The following is a 19,590-nucleotide window of genomic DNA, read 5'->3' on the forward strand; positions in this document are numbered from 1 at the left end:
GAACACAAAAAAATGGAAATCATATAACATGGCAGTAGTAAGTCCTTACCTAGCAATAGTAACATTGAATATGAATGAACTAAACTCTCCAATCAAAAAACAGAGTATTGGGGGCAAGGGCAACATAAGTAACCTAAACATCTGTACCCCCATAATATGCTGAAATAAAAAAAAAACAGTATTTTCCCATTTGTTTGTGTCATCTGTGATTTGTTTCATTAGTTTTGGGTAGTTCTCTTTATAAAGATCTTTCACCTCCTCGGTCTATTTTTAAAGAATTTTCTTTAGATAAGTTATGTGGGCAATAGAGTCTATGAAATTCTGTAGCTTTATGAATACATTTCCTTCACGCTGTCTAGTAAATGCTATCTTAATACTATTAATATTTCAGACTTTTTTTAGAAGTCTAGTGTTCTACGATCCTATAACTTCTAATGTTCAGCTAAGTTGTCACATGCTAAAAGATCCAAAATATTCCCAGCACAAAGGAATGATTAATGTTTGAGGTGATGGATATCCTACTTACCCTGATTTGATCATTACATGTTATATGCATGTATCAAAATACAACATGTGCTCCATAAATATGTACAATTATGTATCAGTAAAATAAATTAGAAAATAAAGGAAGAGTATGATAACAACAGAAAAGATGTCCTACAAAAGTTCTTTAGCCTTTATTAGTTAGTTATTATTTGTGAGATTTTATTTTTTACTTGGAGTTCTGTCATTTTGCAAGATATGCCCAGGTTTTTCTGTTTTTATTTTGTTTTGTTTTGTTTTTCCCAACACTTCAACCACTCCTTTGTAAACCACTGGCTGAAGTTATTCTTCAGCTTAGGGAACTTTTCTTACTGAAGCAGATCCTGAGACAGGGATTCAGGTACACATGACATACTGAAGGTGTGTTCTTCAGGACAAAGTCTGAGGGCTAAGGGAACAAGACAGGAAGGAGAAGTTACCTAAAAAGACAGGAAAAGTCTAGCCTTGGCCTGAACCACAGGGGATTCTGGAGTGGGAATTACATTTCAGGTGTGTGCCATCATAAGGCAAAAGTTACAAAACATGATGTATAAGATGAATATATTTTAATATTTTCTGTAACAAATATGTATTATTTTTTAAATGAGAAAAAATAACTACACATTTTATTGTAATATGATAAACTATGGTTTTATCGATATAGTTATTGTGCATTTTACTATTTTCTACTGCTGGAGAAATTAATTCTCTGTTTATTCCAAAAAAAGACATACAGTAGCTGAATGGACTAAAAAAACAAGATCCACCTATATGTTGTCTGCAAGAAACACACCGCATCTATAAAGACACACAAAGACTGAAAATAAAAGGATGGAAAAAGATATTCCATGCAAGTGGAAACCAAAAAAGAGCAAGATTAGCTATACGTCTATCAGATAAAATAAATCTCAAGACAAAAACTTCAAAAAAAGAAAAAGAAAGTCATTATGTAATGACAAAGTGGTAAATTCAGCAGGAGGATATAACAATTTTAAGTATATATGCACTCAACACTGGAGCACCAATACATATAAAGCAAATATTATCAGAGCTAAAGAAAGAGATAGACACCAATACAATAATTATTGTAGATCTCTACGCTTCACTTTCAGCATTGGACAGATCATCCAGATTGAAAATTAACAATGAAATGTTGGACTTAATTTGTACTACAGACCCAATGGACCTAATAGATATTTACAGAACATTTCATACAACAGCTACAGAATACACATTCTTCTCCTAAGCTCATGGATCATTCTCCAGAATAGACCATATGTTAGTCCATAAAACTCACCTTAAAAAATTCAAAAAGTTGAAATCATATCAAATATTTTCTCCGTCCATAATGGAATAAAACTAGAAATCAATAACAAGAGGAATATTGGAAAATACATAAACACATGGAAATTAAGGAATACGCTCCTGAGTGAAGCATATTATTTATACTTGTGAAGAAGGAAATTTAAAAATTTCTTGAAACAAATGAAAACACAACATATCAAGATCTACGGGATACAGAAAAAGCAGTAATAAGAGGAAAATTTATACCAATAAGTGTCTACATCAAAAAAGTAAAAAAGCTTCAAATAAACAACCTAATGATGCAACCCAAAGAACTAGAAAAACAAGAGCAAACCAAAACCAATTTAGTAGAAAACAAATAATGAAGATCAGAGCAGAAATAAAGGAAATTTAAACAAATAAAAAAAGATCAGTGAAATGAAAAGTTGTTTTTTGAAAAGATAAACAAAATTGACACATCTTTCACCAGGCTAACTAAGAAATAAAGAGAGAAGACCCAAACAAACAAAATCAGAGATGAAAAAGGAGACATTACAACAGATACTGCAGAAATCCAAATGATCATTAGACACCTCTATGAGCAACTACATGACAATAAATTGGAAAACCTAGAAGAAATGAATAAATTCCTAGACACATACAACCTATCAAGACTGAACCAGGAAGAAATCCAAAACCTGAATACACCAATAACAAGTAATGAGATAGAAGCAGTAATAAAAACTATCCCATCAAAGAAAAGCCCAGGACCCAATGGCTTCACCGCTGAATTCTACCAAGCATTCAAAGAACAACTAATACAAATCCTACTCAAACTATTCCAAAAAATGAAAAAGGAGAGAATATTCCCAAACTCATTCTATGAAGCCTGTATCACCCTGATACCAAAACCAGACAAACGCACAAGAAAAAGAGGAAACTATTGGCCAATATTTCTCATGAAGATAAATGCAAAAATCACCCAAAATACTAGCAAACTGAATTTAACAACACATTTAAAAGATTATTCATCATAACCAAGTGGGATTCATTTCAGGAATGATTAAAACTCTCAAAAACCTGAGTATATAAGGAACTTACTTCAATACAATAAAAGCCATTTATGATAGACCCACAGCTAGTATCACACTGAATGGGGAAAAACCGAAAGCCTTCCATCCAATATCTGGAACAAGACAAGGATGCTCACTTTCACTGCTGTTATTCAACATAGTACTGGAAGTTCTAGCTAGAGCAGTCAGACAAAAGATAGAAAAACAGGGCATCCCAATTGGAAAAGAAGACATCGAAATATTCTTGTTTGTAGATGATATGATCTTATATCTAGATAAACCTAAAGATTGCACAAAAAACTATTAAAACTGATAAACAATTTCAGTAAAGTTGCAGGATACAAAATCAATATACAAAAATCTGTACCATTTGTATAGGCCAACAGTAAACAATATGAAAAAGAAACAAAAAAAGTAATTGCATTTACAATAGCTACAAATAGAGTAAAATACTTAGAAATAAACTTAACCAAAGAAGTGAAAGATCTCTATAATAAAAACTATAAAACAATGATGACAGAAATTCAAGAGGACACAAAAAATGGAAAGATATTCCATGCTCATGGACTAGAAGAATCAATATTTTCCAAATGTCCATCATACCCAAACAATCTACAGATTCAGTATAATCCCCATGAAAATACCAATGTCATTCTTCACAAAAATAGAAAAAAATGATCCTCAAATTTATATGGAATAAGAAAAGATCCAGAATAGTTAAAGTCATCCTGAGCAAAAAGAACAAAATTGGAGGAATCAAATTACCTGATTTCAAATTACACTACAGAGCTATAGTATCCCAAACAGAATGGCATAAAAAGAGACACATATACCAATGGAGCAGAATAGAGAACCCAGAAATAAATGCATACATCTATAGTGAACTTATCTTCGACAAAGGTGGCAAGAACATAGAATGGGGAAAGAACAGTCTCTTCAATGAAAGGTGTTGGGAATATTGGATATCCACACGAAGAAGAATGAAAGTATACCCTTATCTCTCACCATATATAAAAATCAAATTGAAAGACTTAAATCTAAGACCTGAAACTCTGAGAGTACTAAAAGAAAACATTGCAGAAACACTTTATGTCGTTGGTCTGGACAAAGACTTCTTGAGTAATACCCCCAAAGCACAGACAGCCAAAGCAAAATTGGACAAATGGGATCTCATCAAGCTAAAAAGCTTCTGCACAGCAAAGGAAACAATCAACAAAGAGAAGACAAAACTCACAGAATGGGAGAAAATATTTGCAAACTATCCATCTGACAAGAAATTAATAACTAGTATATACGGAGCTCCAACAACTCAATAGGAAAAAATCAAATAATCTGATTTAAAACAGGCAAAAGATCTGAATAGACATTTCTCAAAAGAAGACATATAGATGGCCGACAGGTACATGAAAAATGCCCAATATCATTATTCATTAGAGGAATGCAAATAAAACCACAGTGAGGTATCATTTCACCCCAGTTAAAATGGCTTTTATCAAAAAGACAGGCAATAATGAGTGCCAGCAAGGATATGGAGCAAAGGGAACCCCCGTATACTGTTGGTGGGAATGTAAATTAGTGTATCCGCTATGCAGAACAGTATAGAGGTTCCTCAAAATGTTACCAAAAGCTTGGCATTTGTCCATGAGGCCAAATCAGAAGAATGAGCACAAGTGGTTTCGGGAAGAGGAATGAGAAGTTTTATTTTGTTGCCAGCAAAGGAGGAAAAATGGTAAACCTTCTCGTCTCAAAATCCAAATTTCCTGAACATTCGCAGAAATGCAGAGCTTTTAAAGGATAAGTTCTCAGCTTCAGGCAATTACTGTCCATCTACAGTTGATGATTCTGATCATCCTGTCTCTGCTGAAGACAATCTCGTGACCTCCACCCAGGACCTCCCTTTATCAGGTCCAGGCTGGGCCATCTCTTGTTGCACAAATAAACAAAAGACTTACCCTGCCCCTCCCAACCACTGGTCTGAGGCAGGGATGAAGGCTTTAGTTCTCAAAAAGGAGTGGAGGATGTTTTAAAGAGACAGAAAATGTTTTTGCCATTTTTTTCCAGGCCATTCCCTCTGTTACACAAAAACTAAAAATAGAACTACCATATGACCCAGCAATCCCACAGCTAGGTATATAAAAGAAAGGAAATCAGTATAGCAAAAAAAATATCTTCACACTCATGTTTATTGCAACACTATTTACAATACCCAAGATTTGGAATCAACCTAAGTGTCCATCAACAGATGAAAGGATAAAGAAATTATGGTACATACACACAACGTGACCTTATATAACCACACAAAAAAGAATGAAATCCTGCCATTTGCAACAATATGGATGGAACTGGAGAAAATTATGTCAAGTGAAATAAGCCAAGCACAGAAAGACAAATCTCGCATCTTCTCACTCATATGTTTGAGTTAAATATTAAAACAATTGACCTCATTGAGACAGACAATAGAATGATTGTTACCTGTGGCTAGGAAGCATAGTGGGGAGAGGGGACAAAGCAGGGATGGTTAGTAGGATGGTATAGTTAGATAGTTCGATAGAATGAACAATATTTGATAGCACAACAAAGTGACTATCATCAATAATAAGTTAGGGTATACATTAAAATAACTAAAAGAGTGGAATTGGAATGTTCCTAACACAAAGAAATGATAAATGCTTGAGGTGATGATACTCCAATTACTCTGATTTGATTAATACATATTGTATGCCTGTATCAAAACATCACATGTACCCTATAAATATATACAACTATTGTGTACCTGTAATAATTTAAAATAATAAATTTTTTTAAAAATATCACCTGTATGCATTAAATAGATACAATTTTATTTATCAATTATACCTCAATATTCTAAAAGCTCTTATAGAAAAAAAATAAGTATACCTGAACAACTTGAAAAAATTGAAGGAATTTGTAGCCAGCAGACTTGCCTTGAAGAAATTCTTTAGAGAAAAGGAAAGTGATAAAGGTCAGAAACTTGGATCTCCATGGAGAAAGAAAAGGCAAAGAAGAAGAAATAAGTGAAGGTAAAATAAAAGCATTTATTTTACTTATTCTTAATTGATCTAGCAGATAACAGCTTCTTCAAAATAATAAAAGCAACAATGTATTCAATTATGTATGCCTGTGTGTGTGTGTGTGTGTGTGTGTGTATGCTTTCATATAAGGAAAATGAATGACAGCAATGATACAAGTGATGGGAAGGAGAAATTAGGATTATTTTCTTATTAAAATGTACTTGCTCTACCATAGTGTTATTTTTAAACAGACTCCTATTAGTTGTAAATGTATAGTACAAACTCTAGGGCAACCACTTAAAAAAGTGAAAAAAAAAGAACTGTAACTAACATGCTAAGGGAGGAAAGGAAATGGAATCATAAAAAATGCTTAATTAAAACCACAAAAAGGCCGGGCACGGTGGCTCATGCCTGTAATCCTAGCACTCTGGGAGGCCGAGGCAGGCGGATCATTTCAGCTCAGGAGTTCGAGACCAGCCTGAGCAAGAGTGAGACCCTGTCTCTACTAAAAATAGAAAGAAATTAATCGGACAACTAAAAATATATAGAAAAAATTAGCCGGGCATGGTGGTGCATGCCTGTAGTCCCAGCTACTCGGGAGGCTGAGGCAGAAGGATTGCTTGAGCCCAGGAGTTTGAGGTTGCTGTGAGCTAGGCTGATGCCATGACACTCTAGCCCAGGCAACAGAGTGAGACTCTGTCTCAAGAAAAAAAAAAAAACCACACAAAAGGCAGAAAAAGAGTGGAAGGCAATAATAGGAACAAAGAAAAAAGGGCCACAAATAGAAAACAGTAGCAAATATATAGTAGATATTAAACCAACTGTATCAATAATTACCTTAAACATCAATGGTCTAAAGCACCAAATAAAAGACAGATATTATCAGAGTGAATAAAAAAACAAGACCCAACTATGTGTTGTCTATAAAAAATCCTGCTTTAAATATAAAGACACATATAATTTAAAAGTTAATGGATGGAGAAAGATATACTATGCTAACACTAATCAAAAGAAAGCAGTGGTAGCTATTAATATATTAATTTCAGAGATGGCCGACTTCAGACCAAGAAAAGTTAACAGGGATAAGAGGGGCATTACATAATGATAAAGGTGGCAATTCTCCAAGAAGACATAACAATTCTTAACATGTATTCACCTAAAAATTGAGTATCAAAATACATGAGGCAGAAACTGATAAAACTGTAAAGAGAAATAGATGAATTCACTATTATATTTTCAGATCTCAACCTCCCTCTATTAGGAATGGACAGATCAAGCAGGCAGAAAAATCAGTAAGGACATACATGAGCTCAACAACACCAACATTCAGATGGATATAATGGACATCTATATACTACTTCATCTATATACTGCAACAACAGCAGAATATACCTTCTTCCCAAGTCACGTAGAACATTCATTAAGATAGACTACATTCTGGGGCATAAAACACAGATTAACAAATTTAAAAATAAAAATCATACAATGCCTGACCTCAGACAATAATGGAATTTAAATAGAATTCAATAACAGAAAGATAGCTGAAAAATACCAAAATACATGAAATTTAAACAACATAATTCTAAATAACCTATGGGTGGGTAAATGAAGAAATCTCAAGAGAAATTTTAATATACTTTGAACTAAATGAAAATGAAAAGAAAACTTATCCAAATTTGTGTGATACAGCAAAAGTGGAGCTTAGAGGAAAATTTATAATATTGAATGACTATATTAGAAAAGAAGAAACAGTTAAAATCAATCACCTAATCTTCCACCTTAGGAAACTAGAAAAAGAACAGTAAATTAAATCCAAAGTAAGTAGAAGAAAATACATAACAAAATTAGACCAGAAATCAATGAAATTGAAGATAAGAAATAAACAGAGAAAATCAATGAGACCAAAAGCTGGTTCTTTGAAAGGATCAATAAAATTGATAAGCCTCTAAACAGACTAACTCAGAAAAGAAATGAATTCTATTAACATTTTTTAAAAAATTAATACTATTTCTTCTCAAGCTCTTCCAAAAAATTGAAGAGGACAGTACACTTTCAAATTCATTTTACAAGGCTAACCATTTTACCCCGATACTAAAGCCAGACAAGGACACTATGAAAAAGTAAAATTATAGGCCAATATTCCTGATCAACATAGATGCAAAAATCCTCAACAAAATACTGGCAAACTGAATTTAACAGCACATTAAAAATGATCATTCACCATGAACAAGCAGGACTTATCCCTGGGATGCAAAAATGCTTCAACATATGCAAATTAATAAATGTGATACACCACATTAACAGAATGAAGGATAAAAATCATATGATTATCTCAATAGATGCAGAGAAAGCATTTGACAAAATTCAACATCCTTTCATGATAAAAATTCCCAACAAACTAGGCATGGGAAGAATGTACCTATAAACAATAAAGACCATATATGACAAACCCGCAGCTAACATCATACTCAATGGTGAAAACCTGAAAGCTGTTCCTCCGAGATCTGGAAAAAAGGCAATGGTATCCACTCTCACCACTTCCATGCAACATAGTACTAGAAGTCCTAGCTAGAGCAGTTCATCACAAAAAAAAAAAAAAAAGAAGAAGAAAAGAAAGGAAAGAAAGAAAAGGCATCCAAATTGGAAAGGAAGAAGTAAAATTGTCTCTGTTTGCAGATGACATGATCATATATATAGAAAACCCTAAAAATTACACCAAAAATCTGTTAGAACTAATAAACTAATCCAGCAAAGTTGTAGGGTACAAAATCAACATGCAAAAATCAGTAGCATTTCTATAGGCCAGCAGCAAACCATCTGAAAAGGAAATTAAGAAAACAATTCCACTTACAATAGCATCAAAAGAATCAAGTACTTAGAAATAAATTTATCCAAGAAGGTAAAAGAACTGCACACTGACAACTATAAATTAATAATAAAAGAAACTTGACATGACACAAATAAATGGAAAGATATTCCATGTTCATGTACTGGAAGAATTAATATTGTTAAAATGTCTACACCACTGAAAGCAATCTACAGATTCAATGAAATCTCTACCAAAATTCCAATGACATTTCTTGCAGGAATAGAAAAAAACACTCCTAAAATTCATATGGAACCACAAAAGATCCCCAAATAGCCAAAGCAATCTTGAGCAAGAAGAACATAGGAGGCATCACACCTCTTAATTTCAAATAACATTACAAAGCTAAGGTAATCAAAACAATATCATACTAGCCTAAAAGCAGACATATAGACCAATGGAACAGAATAGACAGCCTAGAAATAAACCACACATCTTACATTCAAGTGGTGCCACAAGGGATTCAAGAACACACAAGGAAAGGATAGTTTCTTCAATAAGTGATGTGAAAAGTGGATATTGACATGCAAAAAAATTAAATTGGATCCTTATTTTACAGCATACATAAAAATCAATTCAAAATGGACTAAAGATTTGAACTTAAAACCTAAAAGAATAAAATTACTAGAAGAAAACATACGGGGAAAGCTCCATGACACTGGTCTTGGCAATGATTTTTGGATATGACAACAAAGGCACAGCAGGCAACAAAAGCAAAAATAGACAAGTGGGACTACATCAAACTAAAAGGTTTTTTCACAGCAAAGTGAACTATCAACAAAATGGAAAGGGAACCTATGGAATGGGAGAAAATATTTGCAAGCCATATATCCAATAAGGTGTTAATATCCAAAACATATAAGGAACTCATACAACTCAACAGTCAAAAAAAAAAAAAAAACTAATAACTCAGTTAAAAAATGGGCTGAATACTTGAACAGACATTTTTCAAAAGGTATATGAAAAAGTGCTCAACATCACTAATCATCAAGGAAATGCAAATCAAAAGCACAATGAGATACTACCTCATACTCATTAAGATGGGTATTATCAAAAGTCAAAAGATAACAAGTGTTGGAAAGGATGTGGAGAAAAGGGAACCTTACACATTGTTTATGGGAATGAAAATTGGTACAGCCATTATAGCAAACAATATGGCGATTCCTCAAAAAATTAAAAACAGAACTACATGATCCAACAATCCCACTTCTGGGTATATATCCAAAGAAAATAAAACCACTGTCTTGAAGAGACATCTGCACTCCCATTATCATTGCAACATTATTCACAATAGCCAAGATATATTAATAGAAACAACCTAAGTTTCCACTGACAGCTGAATGAGAATAAAGAAAATGTGATGCACAGGCACACATATGCACACACACACACACACACACACACACACACACAGAGGAATATTATTCAGCCTTTAAAAAGAAGGAAATGCTATCATTTGTGACAACATGGATGAACCTGGAGGACATTATGCTAAATGAAAAAAGCCAGGTTCAGAAAGACCAATACTGCATGATCTCACTTACATGTGGAGTCTAAAAAAGTCAAACTCATAGAAGCAGAGAGTAGAATGGTGCTTAACAGAGGTCAGGGAGTGTGGGAATGGGGATTGTTGGTCAAAGGCTACAAACTTTCAATTATGATATGAATAAATTCTGGGGACCTAATGTACAGTATTGTGACTACAGTTAATAATTACTTCTTGTATATTTGAAGTTTGCTAGAGATTAGATCTTAAGCGTTCTCATCACACACACACACACACGAAGGTAACTACATGAAGCAATGGATATGATAAATTAGCTTGATTGTGATAATCATTTCACAGTATGTATGTATATCAAAATATCACATTGTACACCTTAAATATATACAATTTTATTTGTCAATTATAACTCAATAAGGCTGGAAAAAATAAAATAAAATACTATTTCTCCCTAGTAAAACAAATCCAGGTAGTCCCAAAATAAGTAAATAATTTCAATATGTAATTTTCATATTGTAAACTGCTTATCATTGGGTTATAAATATTTTTAAACATGATTTTAACAATATGAAGTACTTTAAAAGCAACCTTTATTACATGAATTCAATGAGATCCCTGCATTTCATTTACTGTCACTAATTAATATTTTGTCCCAAGTCTCTTGAAAGGAGCCTCCCTCAGATTTCTTCTAACACAACATTTACCATGGGCTTTGTTGTTTTTTCAGTGACCACAGCTGCAATGAGAATCTTTGAAATAAGTTGTCAGAAACACACACACACAAAAATAGTTTATTTGCTTTTTTTGTTGCACATTTCTCCCAATAATTATTTTAACTTGGTCTCCATTTTGTGACTTGATAGGTAATTTAGGGGGGTTCTTTAGAATTTAAGCCCCATTTATAACACGATTCCTATGGGTAATGTCACTGTTTGCAAAATTGTTTTGAATAAGGCTCACATTTCCAAGAGCCCAACCCAAGGCCTATTAAAGAGAGGTGTGTGCATCTATTTGTAGGATGTGACTATTTGCTAGGATAGAGTACTGCCGGCTTCTAACAGTTCTTGGCTATTGAGTTACTCATGTCCAACTTGGCCACTGATTTTCGCCAAGGGTATTTTCAATATATAATCTCCACATTCCACTTTTCCACATCCTCTCAGTTTTCATGATTGTTCAGAGCTAGACTACATTCCTTTACTGATAAATCTCCGAGTTGTTTGTAATTTCCCTGACAAATCAGTTATCTATCTCTGTGCACTTTCAAATGTCTCCACAAAGAAACCTTGTCTAAGGTCCCATATAAACATAACCTCAGTGACAGAAAAGGGCTCACGAGGAGCCCCTGAAAAGACTCCCTTGCTTGATCTTCCTATTTCTTGGGTCATTTGGAGACTATCGTGCAGGAGATCGTGAAAGGGATAGAAATGGTCCCTGACCCTCAAAATACCTCTGCCTTCTTTCAACTGTGGCAGCCCTCCTCAATGCTAGAACCTCTCCTAAACTGGGCAAACTATTGTGCTGCAAACTGAAATTCAGACTTCTTTCACCTTCACCTTGAATGTGTGGGCGATGGAGAACACAGGATTGAGAGTCAGGAAACTAGTCTTGCCACTAAATACCAAGCCCTTTCACCTCACTGGGCTTCACTTTCCCCTTCAATGGGATGTTTAGATAGCCTTTAGTTCAATGTTTCACATATTCAATCCCACAAGTAAGCTACAAGTACATCTGTCAATATTCTTCATTTGATTTTTAATTGTTCTTTTGCTCAGTCGCTTCCAGACCCTCCTTGTTTCTCCATGGGATCATATGGGTTGGCTCCTACAACAGTCTAAGTCTTAGGGTTGTTTGCCCTGACTTCCTTATTTCCTCGCCCTTCCCAATTCCCACAGTTCCAGCCCCACGCTCTGTGAATTCACTTTGTCCTTGGCTCTGCCTGCAGTCTCTGTTTGCACTGGTCTTACCTTGGTCTGTTTGGGACGGGCAGTACCCACTCCATGCTCCAGAGCTGCTCCTGCTTGACTGGTCTTCGGACCTCACTGCCCCCAGAGAAACTCTCCAGCCCCCCAGAGGCTGCGTCAGTTTAGGCAGTTGAGAATGCATCTCACCTTCCCTAAAACCATCCCTTCACCCTCTGATGCCGGCAACAGTAGGTGTGCATTAAAGGCAGCTGAATTCAATTGAATTGACTAAACTCCCCCCTGAGAATCGCCATTCCCCAAACTCAGTTCCTGGCACTTATCTCCCGTCAAACATTAGCATCTCTACAGCTGCTAAGGACAGTTTGTTTACTCCGGCCCCAGCCAGGCTGGGGAGATTCTCAAATCCACTTATTGGAGAGGATGGGGGTTGGCAGAGAAGAGGGAGCCTGGCCACACGGTTCATTGTGAGTTATAGTATTTTTTAAGTTCCCCCACCCTTTCACCTCACAAATCCTTTTGTTATCGAACACTTGTGTCCAATCCTATGATTCAGCAATTTCCTTTTCTGGACTCTCGCACTTTGGGGCCCTAGCTGTCGCAGACCCTTACGAAACAGAATCCACACAATGAACTGGTCAAAAAGATAGGTTAGCAAATTGGGAGTGCTAATCTCAAGAGAACGGAAGAAAAGGCTGGCCGGTCCCACGATTGCGCAAATGAGTGAATAGTCTTGTACACAATGAGGTAAAGGCCCTCCTGTGAAAGAACTTCGGAGCAGTAGCTCTCCAATCCTGGGCCTGGGAAGGCACACGCTGAGTCAATGTCTTTCAATGTCCCTCCGCGAGTTCTTGCCCTTTTCAGAGAGCTACTGCTGCAGCGGCTGGCAGCTGTGCTAGACAGATCTGGGAAGGATTGGGGACCGCCTGTCGCGTCCCAGCAGGCTCAGAAACATCTAGATTTGGGAATCTGAACCACTAAAGGCTTTGACCACGAGAAAGAAGGCCACTCCACGGTCGCTCATGAGTTCTTGGCCTTCCTAAGAGGACTAGAGAAAAATGCCGAAGGGCTGCAGAGGGGCCTGCAGAAAAAGTTCCGTCCATTATATAACCTTCCCTGGGAGGCAATGTTTTTCAAGGGGCCCCCTGCCATCCAGCCTGGCACCCATGGGCTTTGCCCTGCCCAGCGCTCAGAAGCAGAGACTTGTGATGTGGAGGTCGTCCTCTAGCCATTGCTGACCCCAGACATTGAGGTCTAGGAGCCGCTCAGTCCACCACCCCCAGTTCTTCCCGAGGTAACTTGTGTGCACAGTGAGGACTGAACTGGGATCTTTTCTTTTGCTCAAAATTCCTTCCTAAGGGGGCCGGATGAGTCACCCTCACAAATGATAAAATCCCACTAGGCAGGTTTTGTTAACCAAATATAGTGTGGTTTACTTCCCGACCTGATTCCGGCATGGCATTAGCATCACCTAAAAGATAGGAAGCTCCCCATCTTAAGTCAAGCATCCTAGCAGATCCTTATTTTAACTTGAAAGATTCTGCTGTCTGGACCTCCCACAGTGCTCACACCTGTATCTTAAATTAAGCAGTTCCTTTCTGGTCTTTTGGATGAAGCCTAACTCTCTCAGCCAATTGTCAGCCAAAGAATCTTTAAACCCACCTGTAACCTGTAAGCCCCTCCCCCCCATTCGAGATGGCCCACCTTTTGGGGCCAAACCAATGTATGCCTCCCACGTATTGATTTATGACTTTACCTGTAACCCCTGTCTCCCTGAAATGTGTGAAACCAAACTGTAACCCAGCCACAGCGAGCCCACTTGCTCAAGGCTTCTTGGGAGTGGCTCCGGGCCATGGTCCTCAAATTTGGCTCAGAATAAAGTGCTTTCAAATATTTCAGAGTGTGGATATTTCCATCCACAACATCATAGAGGTGACTTCCAGGGGTTGCGGGGACACTTAAGTTCTTAAAGCACAGAAACAACCCCGACTTGGGGGACGGGGAAGATGGGGAAAAATGGGGTCTCTGTCAGCACCCTGTGAGGAGAAGCAGCCAAAGAGCCACGACCAGCCCTTGCCCCTCTCCCCCCCTCTTCCCCTGACCTAGTGGCCTGTTTAGTCAGTCAGTGCCCGCCCGGGGCAGCGGGCCTGTGACTCCACCGAGGCGACGGCGGGGGGCGCAGGCTCGCAGCCACTCTTGTTTTTCCTTTCCTGTCACTTTTTCTTTCTTTCCCCTCCCCTCCCCGTCCTGGGCTCTGAACAGCTGCTGCTGTAGCTCCTAACTTTGTGCCTTTCTTCTGCCCGGCTGTTTGGCGTGTTTAGAGACGCGAGCGGGTGGCCCCGCCAAGGGGGCGTGAGTGGTCTCTGCGGGGACTTCTGAGCCAGGAGGGGACACGGATGATGCGGTGACCTGATGGAACGCGCCGAGTAGCACGCGGCGAGGGGGGAGGGTTGAGGGGATGAGGGGGGACGGGGCGCGGGGGACGGGGGGCGGGGCCACCGGGCCGAGGGCTGAGTTCGCCTGTTGCTGGGATGCTGATGGATAGGGTTACACGGCTGCTGGGGCCAGCTCAAGGAGGTGAGGGGATATTTTTGGAGGAAAGAGTTTCCGAGTTTGGGGTGGAGGGGGAGGGCGAGGGGACATTAAGGGCTCCTTTTACATCTAGAGCCTCATTTAGGTTGGGACCGTATAAAAGGCGCGCTCCCCCGCCGGCCAGCCTTTGGGTGCCGCGTGGAAGGACCTTCTTTCCACTGCCCCCAGTGCCGCACGTCCGCCGCTCGGGCCACGTAGGTCCCGCCGCTACTCCCTTTCTTCGCTTAGCTTCACTTCTCTGCTAGTCTTTGTATTTGGTGACTGCTTTTCCAGCCCTGTCTTTTATCTTGCTTAATCCCGGATGGGTCACTGTTGCTCGGTCTCTTTTCCTATCTGAGACGCACTATCCCGATTGGGAAATACTTGAAGAGTGACTTACTTTCGGAGAATCATCTTTATGTCTTTTATGTTCCTTGACTTTGCAGCAACTATAGTTTTCTGTGCAGTTAGTTATAGAGTCTGGAGCTCCTAGGGTCGGACGACGGTTTGCGGAAAGTCTTGTCTATTTCTGCCCACTGGTGATTTTAATCTTGCCTTTTTTTTTTTTTTTCCTTTTCCGTAGGCATTGACTGGTAAGTGAACCAGGTGCTTATTTTATTGAAGGGAAAAATTTAGATTCCTTTAGGATTGTACACAAGAGCGTTGCCCAACGCTGGGTATCTTTTAGTTAACCACTTAAGAGATCAGTATATGTGCCTTAGTGTGAAGAGGTTGATTTGTCTGGAAATTGTTGGCTTTTTTTTCTTTATCTTTGCATCGCGCCTTGAGGGTACCCGTTATCATTTCTGTGATAGTTGGACTTTTCTAAAGCTAAAGAGAAAACTAACTGGTAATGCCCTTGCTTTTTTCAATCTCTATATTAAGACTTACTTGAATGGGTGCCTTGTGAAATCTTTTGAATCAAGTTGTCTGATCTTTCTCAGTAGCATAGTTGCAAGTTTTTCTTTCCCAAATTTGTCCTTGACAATAGAACAAATTGTTTTCAAGTTTTGCTGATACCGAATTCATTTAAGGCAAGAGTAATTATTTTATCAGTATTCTGACAAATATTCAAAGGAATCCAGGACCTTAAACATTAGTTTCTAACTTACAATACCTTACAAGGAGAAATCGACCTTTTCTTCCCTACAAGTCTCCAGGCACCAAACCGCCCCCTGCCCTGCCCCGCTCTTGCGAATGCCGCCCCTCCTTTGCCATGCCTCTCTCTCTTAGAAGACCGAAAGCATAATGAATACAAGTGAAACACGATTCTTAAAGTAATATCTGTGTCATAAAGAGTGAGTAACAGAAATGCCAAGGAGCTTTCATGGTTTATTTTTATAGGTGACCACCACAATTTTTTTAATGTACTTTGTTATCTTAAAAAAATTTTACAAAGAAGGGAAAATTAATTCTTGGGAACTTTTGCTTATATTTTTCTCCATGAGTGATAATATACATTGTTTTTAATCAAAGACAAAGGAATAAAATGTTCATGGAAAGAGGCAAACTAAAGATAGTTAATTTATATCCTAAGAATACTTTCAAATAACTCCCATTAACAAAATTTTAAAGTTTTATTTTATACTGCTTTCCATCTCAAAAATGACTTATGTGAAAAGGTCCTAATAATAATTTTCATTTAACACTAAATAGAAACCTGAATGGCAGAATTAGCAAAACACGAAGGTTTTTGTTTGTTTTTGGTAAATTTTTCCACCTGCTTTTGTGTCTCTCCCAGAGCAAGTCTATGGTGAAATAGTTCCAGACCAAGGTGGCTCCTTGCAGCTCATCACTGCTAAGCACCAGATTTTAGCAGGGAATAAGTACCTTTTGTAGTGTTGACTTCCTTTATTAAACCTTTGAAGCACTTAATGTGAAGGCAGTTTCAACTCCCAATTGAAATTGCTCTGTGCTCTTCAATACAAACCTGACATTCTAGGTCCCCAAATCCAGTTTTAAGCGCTAGGCAAAATTCCTTGTGCTTTATTCCAGTAGAATTAGATTGACCTAAAAAAATTAAATCTCAGTGTCCTTTCTACTGTATTTCAACTGTGCTAAAATTGAAAATGCAATTCATAATGCAATTTTTCTGGAAATAATTGAGGAAAAGTAAATTTATAATGATTTGCCACTTAAACTTGCCAGCTTTCAAGATCGCCAAAATCTTAACACAACAGAGGTTTTGTATTTGTGTGTGTGTGCTGGGTTTTCTTTTTATTTGTTTTGCTATGATTTAGAATTAGTTTGTTACCATTAACAATATTTTCATCTCTAATCGAAAACAAAATTTTTCACAAACTCTCATTTTGTTTTAATTACATTACTTAGTGAATTAAATACACTAAAAGAAAAATGGTAAGTTTGAATTTATCAAATGTACTCTATTTATTGACTTATTTTCTGACAGTAAGTAGTTCTTTCTGCTTACACCTTTCAACAATTAAAAATAATTCACCCCTGTTAAAACTCAAACTTTTGGAATGACTGATTTATATGATTTTTTACTTAAGATATTGCATTTTGGTCACATTTTTCGATGTTCACCATAATTTCATTTGCAATGATAATTTGCAAACATAAAGTCAGTAGCTTTTCTAAATTAAAGAATAAATGACATTTAAAATCAACCTTGTTAATGATAACATCTTATTCTTCTATTACAGAAATGCTATGCTATTGAAGACAGGAAATTCGGGTTTTTTGGAGGTTAAAATAATTTTAGTTAGCAACAATCATGCCTCGGATAAACCTCATTGGCTACGATATACTGCCACTGTGCAAAGCTTGTTAAAATAATTTTAAATAGTCAGGATTATATGACACCAGCATAAGGAATGTATTTATATATATATATATATTAATTTAATATAATAGTTTGTAACATCTTCATTCTTTAAAACTATTTCACCAAAAAGTATCGTTGTTTTCATCAAAGGGCAAAGGGCCACAGCATTCACATAGAGATTCATGAGTCTGTCTAGGAATGGTAACACATGCAACATATGATCCCACGGACCTCTGCCAGGCCTAAACATAATTTCTTAATTATGATTGACATTTGTAGTTCTTTTTCTTGGAGGCCTTGGTTTAAAAAAAAAAACTTGTAACTTAAGTATTTCTTTATGGAGAAACTTTGGAGTTAGAAATGCCATACTAGGTCAGCCCAATAACCATCCATTCCTGTAGTCCATATCTTTTGGTGACCCAAAAGACATTTCATGAAGAACATAACTGCCTTCTTTGACATCAGCCTCAGAAGACTAGATATACATCTCATATATCCTCAGCTTCTATTGGTAACTCAATATTGATTGAACATCTTAGAATTTTCTTTAGCCCCTTCTCAAATCTATTTATATACTATATATTTATATACATATTTTCTAGCACAAATTCTACATATTTAATATAATCTCAACTAGGAGTACTACTTGGATGATGTACTCTTGTAGGTCCTTATATTTGTCTTTAAAACTGTTTCTTCAACCTTCAAGCCACCTAGTGGGGAGAGAGGGACAGAGAGGAATCTTGATTCCAGTGTTCTAGTATTCGTTTTACATATGCAAATTTGTCCTGGGTTTACCTTCTCATTTCCTCTTTTTATGAAATAACTTGTACTTTAATTTTAAAAGTGAAATAGAGAAATTTGGAAAATAAATAAAAATCATTTTTAAAAATATAAGTCAACTGTAATCCCACCCAACCAGAGATAGCCACTGGTAAAGTCCTAGTATATTTACATCCAATCTATTCTCTGTGCATATGTGTATGTATGTGCATAAACATACTAGTCATAGTTAGATGCATGCTATAGTTTTACAGTCATTTTTATCCAACAGTGTATGTTGTGTATTTTACCATGTCTTCAGAATCTATTAAGCTCCAGTGGTATTCATTCCTTCTCATTTTTTATTGTTCTATACTAAAATTCAAACTTTTAAAATCAATATTTAAGTATGCTTGCTTTGTTGACATTTGGAATTGTTTATATCTCAAATGATGTGTTATTTCTCTGCATATTTCATCGAAGTGCAATATCGTCTTCCCAAGATTTGTTTGTGTCTCTTTTGGTTTAACATTGCCTGATTTGTGGAAGTCCTCCAAAAATATTTAAATTCTGTATGGCATTTTTTAAAAATCATACTCAATATCTTTCAAAATGTATTCTATGCAGAAAATATTAACCAGAAGCCCTATTACTGTTTTGACTTTAAAGTTTGTTTTCATTCACATAAAGTAATAGCATATTAAATCTCTAGTTTTTAAAAAATTTCATTCTTTATAATTGCATGTAGCAACTTCAAAATACTTATGATTGTGTGAACATTTTACATTTTACTCTCCAATATTACCTCTTGTGTCCATTTTTTAGGGAAACATCTCGATGTATTCTTTATAAATTTCAACCTAATTATGCATATTATTTTTCTTAGAATATATTTTTATCAACTTACTCACTTCATGGCTTTAGATTGAGAAGATGGCACAATAAAAATAGTCTATATGTGACATTTTTCTAAGAGACAATTATTCTTCTTTCAAAATTCTAAAAACTTTATCAGTCAAACCATAATCATTCAAATTCAATTTAGAATAAGTGTTTCTAAAGCTAAATAGTAATCATAATAGATTATAAATATATACGTATGTGTATACACACACACACATATACACACACACACATACACATACACACACACGGTGTATCTGTGTGTATATATCTGACCTGTGTCTGGTGGCTGTGTACTACGTCATTGATCTTCACATATTCCCAGGACTGCGATAAATTTAAGTGGGGGCTGTGATATTTGTG

Source organism: Propithecus coquereli, unplaced genomic scaffold (genome assembly GCF_000956105.1).
Source record: "Propithecus coquereli isolate 6110/MARCELLA unplaced genomic scaffold, Pcoq_1.0 Scaffold86, whole genome shotgun sequence".
Taxonomy (NCBI): Eukaryota; Metazoa; Chordata; class Mammalia; order Primates; family Indriidae; genus Propithecus; species Propithecus coquereli.